This window comes from Taeniopygia guttata, chromosome 13 (assembly GCF_048771995.1).
Source record: "Taeniopygia guttata chromosome 13, bTaeGut7.mat, whole genome shotgun sequence".
Classification (NCBI taxonomy): Eukaryota; Metazoa; Chordata; class Aves; order Passeriformes; family Estrildidae; genus Taeniopygia; species Taeniopygia guttata.
In genome coordinates this window covers 14586699-14598970 of record NC_133038.1, presented here as the reverse complement: position 1 = coordinate 14598970, position 12272 = coordinate 14586699, and the positions used below count along the sequence as shown (strand labels likewise).

Genomic DNA, 12272 nt, shown 5'->3' with positions numbered 1-12272 from the left:
TTGCTTGTTTGTGAAGGGTTTTCTTGCTTAGTTTTTGGCTGGTTGGTTGGTTTGGGTTTTGTTTGTTTTGATTTGGATTTTTACTTGTTTGGTTTGGGTCACCATGTTTTCAAGCTATCGGGCTCATGCAGACTGAGAGTACTAAGATTCCTATAAAGTAAAGGTTCAGATAATGAATTTCTGTTTCGATTATTTCTGGTTTCTCAGGGTTGAGAGTTGTCACGGCAGCCTATGAAGCTGTTTTGTACAATCACAAGATTTGTGATCTAAATTCAAACTGGAGCTCTAAAAAGCAGAGAGATGTAGTCAAAAAAGCCAAGATTAGCTATGCTTTTGTTTAAAAAGAGCATTAAATTCTGCACCTGAAAAGCACAACTCAACTCCACATAAACTCCCTCAGGGTAAAGCCCCAGTTTTGCTCACTCTTGTTCTCTAAAACTGAACAGTGAATAATTCAAAAGTTTCATTAATTTTGTAGGAACAGGATAATGTTAAAAGAGTAGAAATCTATAGCCTGAAGGGCTCTGTGCAGGGGAAGAACTGAGGGCTAGGCTGGGGTTGGAATTCACCGCTTGTGTTTGCGAGGGGAGCGGGGACAGCGCTCCCCACTGTGGCAAGCACATTTCTCTCCCTCTCAGGATTTTTCATAGAGGTGCACAGAGAGAAATGAAAGAGAAAACAATTTCTATTTCTGCTCCTTGTTTTTCCCATGTGGAATGTGTTTGGATAATTGTTTCCCTGGAGTGAGTGCTTGATTGGATTCTGGTGAGGATTGTTTGAGCCTGATGGCCAATCCAACCCACCTGGGGCTGGACTCTTCAGAGAGGGTCAGGAGTTGTGTTAGAGATAGTGTCAGAGAAAGTAGTATGTAGTTTTAGTATTCTCCTTTTACATAGTATATTAATGTATTTTAGCATGGTTATTAATAAAGAAATAATTCAGCCTTCTGAATTGAGTCAGACATCGTCGTTTCTTCCCATTGGGTTCGCCTGCATTTACAATACCCCACCTGCGGGGAAACACCGGCGCTGAAGGAGCAGCAGGCAAGGCAAAGCAGCTGGGGCATACCCAGAGTAACCTGCCCAGCGCTGTGCAGCCCATCACCGGCACAGACATCCATCCTTCCCGGCCCCGTCTGCAGCCCGCGCTCATCCCCCTCAGCCAGAGCCGCCGCGTTCCGCGGGCGAACCGTGGGCAAGGGGAGCGCTCGGGAGCTGCTGAGGGGCAGGGCCGGTCCTGTACCTCGGACACTCAGGGGCTGCTCCGTCCTGCTCCCAGACAGGCCACGGGGACAGCGGGGACACTGAGGGGACACTGAGGGCACCGAGGGCCCGGGCACCGCCGCGGCTCGGGGCCGGAGCGGGCGGGAAGGCGGCAGCGCTGAGGGGGTTCAGGGCAGCGCTGAGGGCAGGGCCGGGCCCATGGCGGCTCTGGGGGCTCCGGCCGGCCCCGGCCCCTCGGGGGTCTCACAGCTCCGGCGGCGGCAGGGGACACACAGCAGGGAGGGGACACACACACCAGAGAGGGGACACACACCAGAGAGGGGACACACACACCAGGGAGGGGACACACACACCAGAGAGGGGACACACACACCAGAGAGGGGACACACAGCAGAGAGGGGACACACACACCAGGGAGGGGACACACGGAAAGGGCCACAGCTCGGGGTCACAGCCGGCTCTTGGTCTGACTTTGCTTTAAAGCTAACAGTGACAGAGGTACTAGAACCTTCCTGCAAATCTCTTCGAGGCGTTTGCTACGGTTATTTTACACACGCACAAAAAACCACACATGTATATATACAATAAGTTATTGGTTCGGAGAGTTCCTGTGCTTCGTGATGCTGCCCTGCCAAGGGACGGCTGCTACACTGATTTGGCACTTTTTTTTTTTTTTTTTTTTTTTTCCTGACAAATTCAGGTTAACTGTGACTTTCACCCTCAAGTTTCTTGCCATTTGGAAGATACGTATTTGCTAGCATGGTTGAAGGGTTTTTCTTGGAATTCAGTTTAGCTGGCTGACTTTTACAGATTTCTTATTTCTCTCTCTCTCTTAAAAAAGAAAGGAAAAAAGTATGTACATTCCAGCCTATGCCCTGCTTCATCCATTTTCTGTCATAACCTAGAACGAGCTGTGTCAGGTTTTAGGAAATTAATGATTCATCTTAGTACAACCGAGGTTGCTCTTTTTAGTTTCTCATATTTGACCTAATAAAAAATTACTAAGTTTTTGATCACAAAAACAGGGACCAGACTGGTAAGCTTTGAAAAAGACAGCTTTCTTCAAGGAGATCAAATTTTTCACACACTTGTCCATTTTGTGAATAGACAGACGTCAATTTCATAAATACACAAAATGTCAATTTCATAAGCAAACATCCACTAGTTTTGTTATACCAGCGTCCTTTAGCACAAGCTCATCATTTTGGCTTCATGCATACAAAATTCACTAAATCAGTAGCTGCAATCCAGCTTGCTGGAGTAGAATTACTGAGTGGAGAACAAATAGAATAAAAATGAATCCAGGGATCCTTCTGGAAAAGTGAGTTTTCCCAGCAAGGACGCTATGGTGGGCAGCAAGTGTGATCTAGGCTAGAAGGGAGGGACTGGATTTTCTTCATCACATAATATTTGCAATTTGCAGGAAAAGCTAGGCAGACTTAATATGTAAAATGGTGTGAATTGTTCATGGTATGGAAATGAAGGAAAGCTGAGCTGCTGGAACAAACAGTGTGTGGAGACTGCAGTGGAAACTGAATCCATTCCTAGACCAGAGCTGGCTGGGAACAGGGGAATAGCTGAAATTTGACTTTTACAGGCATATTGTAATTATATGCAAAAACGTGATTTATAGGAATGGTTCTGTGTTTACTGCTTATCTCCAACTGAGCTTTAGAGGTCCTGTTGAGAATAACATAAAATGTAGCATTTTGTTCCTGTGCAATAAACAGTAATTAGGAAGCAATTTTAATTTAAGGCCAGCTAAGGTTTTGCTGTTTACAATCACTAGCAGACAATGACTAGGTATACAGTATGTATAAATGACAGATTAAAAATATTAATAATTAAGAAATATGAATGGAAGTATTGCTTTTCATTACATGACACTCAGTACAAATCCTTAGATCAGTTTTATAGGTTTAACTGCCTTTTTCAGTTCTTAAGTAAGCAGCACTTGAAATTATACACTTCATCCTGCATCCTTTGCTTGCTATCCCAGTCTACCACACTACCACTTGCTTTTCAGCAGTTATCTAGCTCCCCTATTTTCCCTAGTTTATTTAATTTTATATTTTGTCTTGTTTTAAAACTATGGAGCACAACTGAAAACTTGATGCCAACCTAAGAGCCTTTCGTTGAAGTAGTATTTTAGTACATTATTGTCCTTACTCTGCTTCTCTGTAAATTATCCAGACTCATTACTGAGGCAAAGTCAGTGTTTGAGCTCCCATAAATTGTTCCAATGCATGGCAGAAAGAAGAAGAGCTTATATTTTAGTAATCTGCCTAAAAGAAGATTAGGGGTGGCATCTGTCTGTAATAACTCTCAGGATGTATTTCCAAAGTGATATTCAGAAAAGACACAAAGAAGAGACTGTGGTAAGCTTAATTCTAGCTTTCAGTTCCAGTTTTTTGATGCAGAATTGTCTTCCAAGTATCTGCTTAGCTTCAGTGGGAAGCAATTTAGTTTTAAATCTTCAGAATGGCAAGAGGGGAATCTCCTTTGTTCGAGAGACAATTATATTTTACTTGTTGACTGATAATATCAGTAACAGAATTAAAACCATGGGTTAAAGACTGAAGTTTGAAGGCTGGAAGATTGAAAGAAGTGAAAGTTAAAATAAAAACAGCAAGACACTTAGGCTTAAGGGAAATAAGGGAAAAGGACCAGGAGGAAGTCATCAGCCAGTGATTTCTCTTGTGATGCCTGATCTGCAGGAGCCTCACCATCTGTTGCTTGGGTCTAAACATTTTAAAATCATTCTGTACTTTCCTGAAATACTGATACATTTATATTTTAAATGAATGTCTTCCTTCAGCATTCCTCCACAAAAGTCAAGCATCTGCAGAGAGAAACAGCTGTTTCTGCCCTACCTAAATTGAACAATGTATTAGAAAAACCCCAACTGTTTAACAATTGTCAACATCTGCCCTTTCTGTGTTGTGTCTTAGAATTCTAGTCTACTTACAATTTTTCTAAATAAAATTCTTATTTTATTTAGCTGTAGCTTTAGGTCTGTAAAGACTGTACAGCTACAGTAAAGACTGGAGCTTTAGGTCTGTCCCTCTGTGCCCTCCTGTAACTGGTGGTGGAGGAGATGGGGTTTCAAGGACTGACTGGGTTAAAATTAATTGGAGAGGAGTCCTCAATACTTTGGGAGAGTGGACATACATTGCACCAATTTTGACTTGCCTTGAAGACGTCAATCCACTAAAAAACCATGCATGCTGACCAAAAGCAGAAAAATCAGTCCTCCAAGCAGAATCACAATAAAGAAAAACACTTTGTCTTTTCACTAAATTCCACAATATGGAGCTGCCATTGTGACCTCATTTAAAGTAGAGCCAGTGCCTTAGACACTGAGCTTCACAAAATTTTTTGCAAGTACAATTAGTGACTCATTTCTCCTCTTTAATCTTGGTTTTAGGTAAGAGTCCTTTCTGGTACTAGCTGGAAAAAAGGCTTTTAGAGCTAAAGATGGTGTGTCCATTATGTTACCACATCAAGGATGACAATGACACCAGGGAAAAGACTACCACCTCTAAAAAGCCCTTCCTAACCCAACCAAAAAAATGCATCAAGTTCTGCCACATAATAAAATTGTGTCTTTTTTTTATAGCAAACTAGTGTACCTTGTTGCACAACATATCTTAGATACATAGTGACCCAAATGAGTCACTTTTTATAGCAGTGAAAATAATCTTTGACATGCCTTAATGCAACGGACTACTGTTTTGATTAAGGCCTAGATTACCTTGGCCTGTCTGATAACTTCTACCAAGGGCTAATTTTCACAATAAAGATGAGCTTTTAATCAAAGTGTTCTACACCCTGCAGAAAAAGCTTCTGATATAATCTTTATGAGGATTACTGGCTGCCTCCTCCTGTGTGCAGGGTAAGGCCATCAGCCTCTTTGATCAGCACAGGAAGCAAATGTGTGGATTTGCTCTGCAGGAAGGATGCAACTTCCTAGTTTCCTACTGTTGCCCTGTCCCCTTACAGCTTCTTGTATAGCAAAACTGTCTCCTGACCAACCCCAAAATCCAAAATTCATCTCAAAGACAGCCTCCTCTCTAGTGAAGGCAAACTCAGACTGCTGAGACTCTGTCAAGCTTTCACAGAACAGTGACATTCATTGGACTCAGCAAGCAAATATTTAATTTATATTTCATTATCAGACTCACTAGATATGACCAGAAAAGGACACTGGAAGAATTATCTATTATGTTGAAAAATGCAGTTTGAGGAGAGCATGCAGAGTATAAATTATGTTCCACATTTAATGAATGACATGAAACAACTTTCCAGAGAAGTATTAGTAACAGAAAACCTCGTATGACCTATGCCTCTTTCTATTTTACAGATTCTCTGGATCAGAGTAGCATGCCTGACGAGTGAGCTCCCCTCAGTGCTGGAATGTGACAGGAAAAGGTCCCTGACACAGCAGTGACAGCAGGAGAAGGTGCACGGAGCCAATGTCCTGCACGGCTGCACTGGCTGCAGGTGTCATGGAGCTCTCCTGAGACAGAGCTGCTGTGGCTTGGGCAAGCTCAGAGCGTTGTTTTTCTGGCTTAGGCAAGTTCAGAGCTTTGCTTTTCTGGCTTAGGCAAGCTCAGAGCTCTGTTTTCCTGGCTTAGGCAAGCTCAGAGCTCTGCTTTCCTGGCTCAGGCAAGCTCAGAGCTCTGCTTTCCTGGCTTGGGCAAGCTCAGAACTCTGCTTTTCTGGCTTAGGCAAGCTCAGAGCTTTGCTTTCCTGGCTCCTGGGCTCTGCTCTGTGCCCAGCCAGCAGCCTGCTCCTAGATGTGAACTCGAGCTGTGCTTGGAACTTCACCTTGCATTCCCTTTAGGTGCTTGGGACAAATCACCTCTGTCCTGGCCTGGCTGGTTTTCTCAGCCCATGCTGTCTGTGTGTGCTCCAGCACTGCAGTGCCCTAGGGCAGGATTAGACCATTTGTTTATGTATAAACACATGGCACACTCCTCCTGCATAAGTGTTTGTTTTTGCATAACTGGCAGATAACAGGGCTGTAAATTTTATTGTTAAATATTATAAACATAGATCTATGATTTTTTTCCCCACAAGAATTGTGGTTGCAGTTGGATTCTGTTCTCACTTTTGCCAATTTTTTACTGATTTACCAATCATTTACCCATGCGTGACATTAGAGTAAAACTTTATGGGTTGCTTTCCAACAGCACTGACATTTCTTGTGGGTACTGTTTAACATAATATAAGCAATTAAAAAACAGGCTATTTTTCATCAAGATGCAAATGAAAATGCTTAAAATAATAATTTTTTTTCCTATGATTTTCTACTTAATTCCTTATTGTATATATCGTTATAGTATATTGAACATGACATGTTTCTGATGGTTTTATGAAAACAACTATTTCTATTCTTTACATTACTGGGTCATGTCTTTTTCCAGAAAATCTCTTTATCTAAATTACTATTAACACATATTTCTTCCCCTTGTTTTTCCTTCTAGACTCAGAATTTACCACCACAGAGAACAGCTACTGCTTCATTCTACTGTTCCTGCTCCACATTGTCTCAAACTGCTCAGGATTTTATGAGGTAATTTCAGTACTGTCACATCACCCATGAAACAGAATATATATAATAAATGGTAGGTGTACAAGAGTTTGCTCCTCTGTTCATATTTTTGGACACCATGAAACCCCTTTCCATACTTGTTCCCTTTCCATTACCAGGTGGACTATCAGGTGTTTCTTTGCACACTGTTCTGCGTAGGTCAGAACTTTTAATCCCCAAAATCATTTCAATTCAAATATACCTTCTGAAGAAAAAAGGAAACAAAGTAAAACTGAACATAACAAATACTAACTTCAGAATGGTTTTTGGTGGTTCAGTCAATGTTAAACTGATGTAAAGAACCTAAACAGACAAACTATTTCAGAACTCACAGATTTAGAAAGAGGTTTTCAAAACTAAAATAATGCATACTGTGTAGTTCTCCATGCTTCACTGTAATTTTTAACATTCTGAAATCATTAATATGCATGATCCTATCTTTTTATGCTTGGTTTCTTAGGTTTCATGTGCTGCCTATGTCTGAAGTGATATATAAAGTTATTTTATTTGTATTTACAGTATCATCACTTGCTGGTACTCACATGATCATCTGTTACAGAAGTGTTACAAACAGCAGGGTAACAGAGTTAGTGCAGTCACAAACTAAATGCTTCAGACAATGAGCAATGCATTTACATTTGTATCACCAACTCAGCACTGGAAAACCTCTTTATAAATGTGCATCATCAGTATGTGAGTAGTGTCCTAACAGGGTTTAGCCATTCCATATACCTCTCCTGGGTTTACTTACAACTACTAGGTGATGCATGCTGAATTAAGAACTATATTTCTTGTAAAGATCACCTTTTCTACATTGCAGGTGTAGGGTTCACCTGTTTACCAGCACTAATCAGAAGAAACTGGAGAATTATCAGAGCTATTAAAATTTTAGTCCATTCTGAGAAAGTTTTCTGCCTAAATAATGACAGATGCATGAAGTTAAAGAGAGGACAGCTCCTGCTGAGTCGAAAATCTGGATAATGAGGATAAAATATATGTAATACACACATATTTTTGTCATCAAATCCTGCTATTGTAATTCTTTAAAGAGCCTCACAGTTCAGTTCAACTAGGTCTGTTCAGAGGGAATGTGTATTAACTCCTTTCTGCAGAAAGGTAAGGAGGGCTTATTGTTTCTTGAGGGGCTGCACCAAGGAGATAATTACAAGCTGTAAGATATAATCACATGGACAGGGTAGGGGGTGCAGGGCAAAGAGGGATCATGGTGTTTCCACCAGTACCTCTGATTGCAGGATAGGGAGGTGCAACGAGTTACAATTTTTAACCAAGCTCACAAGAACCCAGGTATGCTGTGTCCTCGTCCTCTCTGTGACTGTCAACTGTCATGGTAACACTGCTATGCAGGATAAAGGGGAAGGGATTTTAAAGTCTGTTAAAAGGGACAAATCTGACTTTTGCCCATACTCTTGCCAGATTTTTTTGAAGCGATCTCAAACTCTCTCGTTTGCAGCACCAACTTACTGCCTCACCTTAGGTATGTCCTTTCATTCCAAACCTCAGTTTCCAAATGAACAAAGTGCAAATACATGCATGATTTTCAGGAAGGTGGCACTTTACAGGAAAGCATAATGAAGACAGTTTTATAATGAATTTTCCTTTCTTTGGAAGTAAAACATATGCTGGACACAAAGGAAAACATCAGTCTGCATCTAATACATACAGAATTATTATCTGTCACATATTAGCAGTGTTCAAATGTAAGCATAAAGCAGAGCATCAAGTTTGTAGAGCCAATTCCTGTAACTGTAATTTCTGTGAGAGATTAATTTTGAGCAGCTTCACCAGGCAAATGGACTTCTGTGGACTTCTTTACCTTAAATGAGCTGTGCTGCTAGGTTCAGAACACCTCTTGCTTCAGTCCCCTTCAGTTCCAGCCAGGCAGGCTCCCCTGGAAAACAAGCAAACAAATACTTTTAGTAAGATGCTGAGGAAAACTTGTGTGCATGGACGAAAGACCCAGCTGTTGGGCTTTATTAAATGGCCTTTGTTTTTTGGCCTTTTGTTTTGGCTTTTCACTTTATTAAATGGCCTTTGTTTTGTTTCACTGTATGTGGAAAATTGATTCAATCTTCCCCTGAGTTACTGGCATTTGTTTGCTCATCGTTTCAGACAGAATCCATAAGCTTTTAAACTTGGGCAAGACACTTTGGATGCATAAATCCTCTCTTCTGTTGTGGTCAGGGCATTGTGAGAGCACAAGCAATGACTGTATGGTCCCATTACATCTTTTCCCACTGTCTCCTGGCAGGAAAGTACAGACTGGTGATAGATTTCAAAAGTGAATAGTGACTTTTTCAGTATTTCAAAATTAAATAACTGGAAAAAGCATCTAAAAACCTGGAACTTCTGGCAGATTTTTCAGGAGGTCATTTTGCAGTATCAGACAAATTTCTCCTATGCTATAAGTGTGAACAAAAAGTAGTTCCAGAACCCTGTGATGAAAAACTGATTTTCAGGTGCATTTTCCTTTTAAAGAATAATTTAAAGAAGGAGGATCTTATTTTCTTTTCAAGAGTGGAAGTAAAGGGATCATGTTATTGATCAGAGATTGCTTTCAGTTGGGTGCTGTAGTTATGAAAATGGGCTCCATCCATCTGGAGATGCAGCTGAGTGCCATTTGAATGATTGCAGCAGGAGCAGTCATTCTCCACCTGAGTTTAACCTACAACAAATACAGTCAGTGAAACACTGCAGCTCCCTGGGCTCTAGAGCCCCACAGAACCAACAGACGTGGATGTCATTATTTCACTGTGTGAGGTGCAAGCAGATACATTTCACTTCAGTTTAAATTTGTAATGCAGCTTGAGCTACACTGAGAGTTAATAACCAGCACTTGGCAAAAGCAGTAAATTCTGCCCCTTTACACGAACTCTGATGCAGTTTTATAAGCAACCTTTAAAACTGGGCTGTTCCCTTGATTGGGTTTAATTGCACGTGCATTTAATTTTGATTTAATTTGTGCATGGCACATTTTCTCTATCAATGTAATTATCCCATTCTTGTAAAATAACTGTCAGGTCCAAAGTGCCTGAGTCTCCTTTTCAGCCCCAGTGTGCATCTGCAGTGTGTGGTTAAAGCTTGCAGAGACCCAGGGGACAGAGTGATATTGAGTCTTTACTACTGTCATTTCAGGTGTGAACCCTGATTCTGTGTCAGTTGGACTGTGGAAAAAAATAGTGAGCAAGAAGGACCATTGAAATTCATATTATAAAGCCCATCTCCCTTCTCCTAACACACGCTTCTTTCTAAAACTTTTGATGATTTGAAGCTGCTTGAAATTTCCATATTTTTCCCCTTGGAAGATGTGATGAAACTGTCTCATAGAACAGTTACCCAAATACAGAATTAGTCTGAAATTATGTGAGACCATAGATGAAGCTTTGTGACAGAAACCTTGGTGGCAATTTTAGTTTAAGTAGTTCCAGAGTTATTTCCCAGTCCCTGCCTGTTCAGTTTCATGCTTGCTCCACAAAGTACTGCTCCTACCATTAAATCCTCCAGCTTATTATAGCAGTATGTGAAGCAGTCTGTGCATTCAGGACAAAATACAGGCCACCCTTGCTTTTTGTTTTGAGTTGTTGTTTCTTCCTTACTGGAAAAACATTGAACTCAACAAGCACAATTTTGAGGCAATAGAGCAGGGCTTAAAATTTAATTTTCAGAGAATTTTAGGAGTATTTAAAGGTTAGCACTTGTTTCATCTGATATTATTTAAATCCAGCCTGTACATATCTCCAGAATTACTTGCACATAGTACACAGACCTGTGTGTTTTGTCCATACAACTGTCCACTGAAATCTAACATAAAGCTTTTAAAATAAATTTCAGATGAAAGTTTCCTTTACAAATATAATCTGCAAACTCAAACTAGTTAGGAGATGAATAATCTCAGTGAATATATAGTAAAAATGTGTGATTAATCAGACAGCTTCACTGTTGGATCACATAGATAAGAACAATGATACCCCAAGCACCCCAGGAACTCTCAAAGTTGTGCAGAAACCACTGTGACATTGAAGTTCAAAACTTGCAGGAGGTAGTTAATACTTCTGCTTTCACTTGTGTCAAAACCCCCTAAAATTGGAAAATTCTCAAGTTGCAGAGTTTTTGTTTGCTGTCCACACTGCAGGGTTTAGGTCAGCCCTTTTTCTGTCATTTGTTGGTGTTACTCCCCCTGTGTTTGGGATAACAGGACACTCCAGCCATCACCTGTCCCACATGGCAACAAGGAAATACCAGCAGTATTAAAGGATTAATCTGACCACAACTGGTGGCTTCCGTTTCATTCATGTTCTGGAATTTTCATGTTTCTATCACTGCATTTCTAACTTTGCTTTTGTTTAAGTAGACCTGACCTGTGCCATCCACAGCCTGCTTGACTGCTTCATTTTCATATTATCGGTTATAATCAAGAGATTTTTCCACAGCTATGACCTTATTTTTTCCCTTCTGTGCTGGGCTAGGCATGTTAAATACTTTGATAGAGGGGAAAAATGTCCTGATTGGCTGTGGTGTGAGGATTTTCAGCCTTTAAGGGCTACCTTACTAACTTGACAGGTGATAAAAGACCTGGCCTCTTTGCATATTTATTTGCATAAATACTGTCTTCAAAAATTGCAAAAAGTTACAATATTTGATTTAATGCTAACATCAAAAAGTCAATTGAATTTACAATATTTGCTTTAAACAACACACTATGAAAACTAGAAAAAGCATATTGCAAGCAAACCTGTAGGTTACTTATATTGTCTTATGTTTGCTTGAGGGCAGGCAATTATGTTTTTTTGGCTGCATTTGTTTTCTATCAAAATGCTTTAAAGATCTTGAAGGATACACATAACAGGAAACCAGTGACTGTTCTGCATACATATGCCTTTAGGAGCACATCACATTTTTTTGGCACATATCTACTGAAGGTGCATGGAGAGAAGGTGAGATAAATCCATTTATAAAAACAACTTTGCTCCATAACTAGGCAGAGTTAGTTCAAATTTACCACTTCCAAACAGAACAGGAGATGACTCTGCTCCTAGAAAAATGTTCAGCTTCTGTAAGCTTTCCATTTCCCTCAGCACAAATCTGGGATCAATGAAATTTAATGCCTACACCAAATAAGAAGTGACCATCGCCTGATTACTGAGGAGGCCAAGTGTCAGTGACACAAATGATGAACCAGTCTCAGTGCAAAGCAAGCACAGCTCTTCTGTGTGCTGTCTGCTGTGGGGCATGAATGGGGGAGGCTTTCAGTGCCAAGGGAAGAACAATGACCTAAGCGTGCAATTTCTGAGAACCTGTGATTTTACAACACGCAAGACTGACTCTGTAACACCCCAGCAGCTTTTCTGTAGGTGACAAGAAAAGTGTCACATAAATGTTGCTCTAGAATTTCCTGTTTTGGAGAGGGAGAGAGATTAAATATTCAATAGAAATTA

General features: G+C 40.6%; 1 long non-coding RNA gene across 1 annotated transcript in view; it reads right to left on the bottom strand.

Moving 5' to 3' along the window:
- LOC115497099 (uncharacterized) overlaps positions 1-12272 on the bottom strand; it is a 64392-nt gene that overhangs the window by 51443 nt on the left and 677 nt on the right. The window contains exon 2 of the long non-coding RNA XR_012058116.1: positions 8654-8728. This is a non-coding gene — a long non-coding RNA (uncharacterized lncRNA). The remainder of the gene's footprint in view (positions 1-8653; positions 8729-12272) is intronic.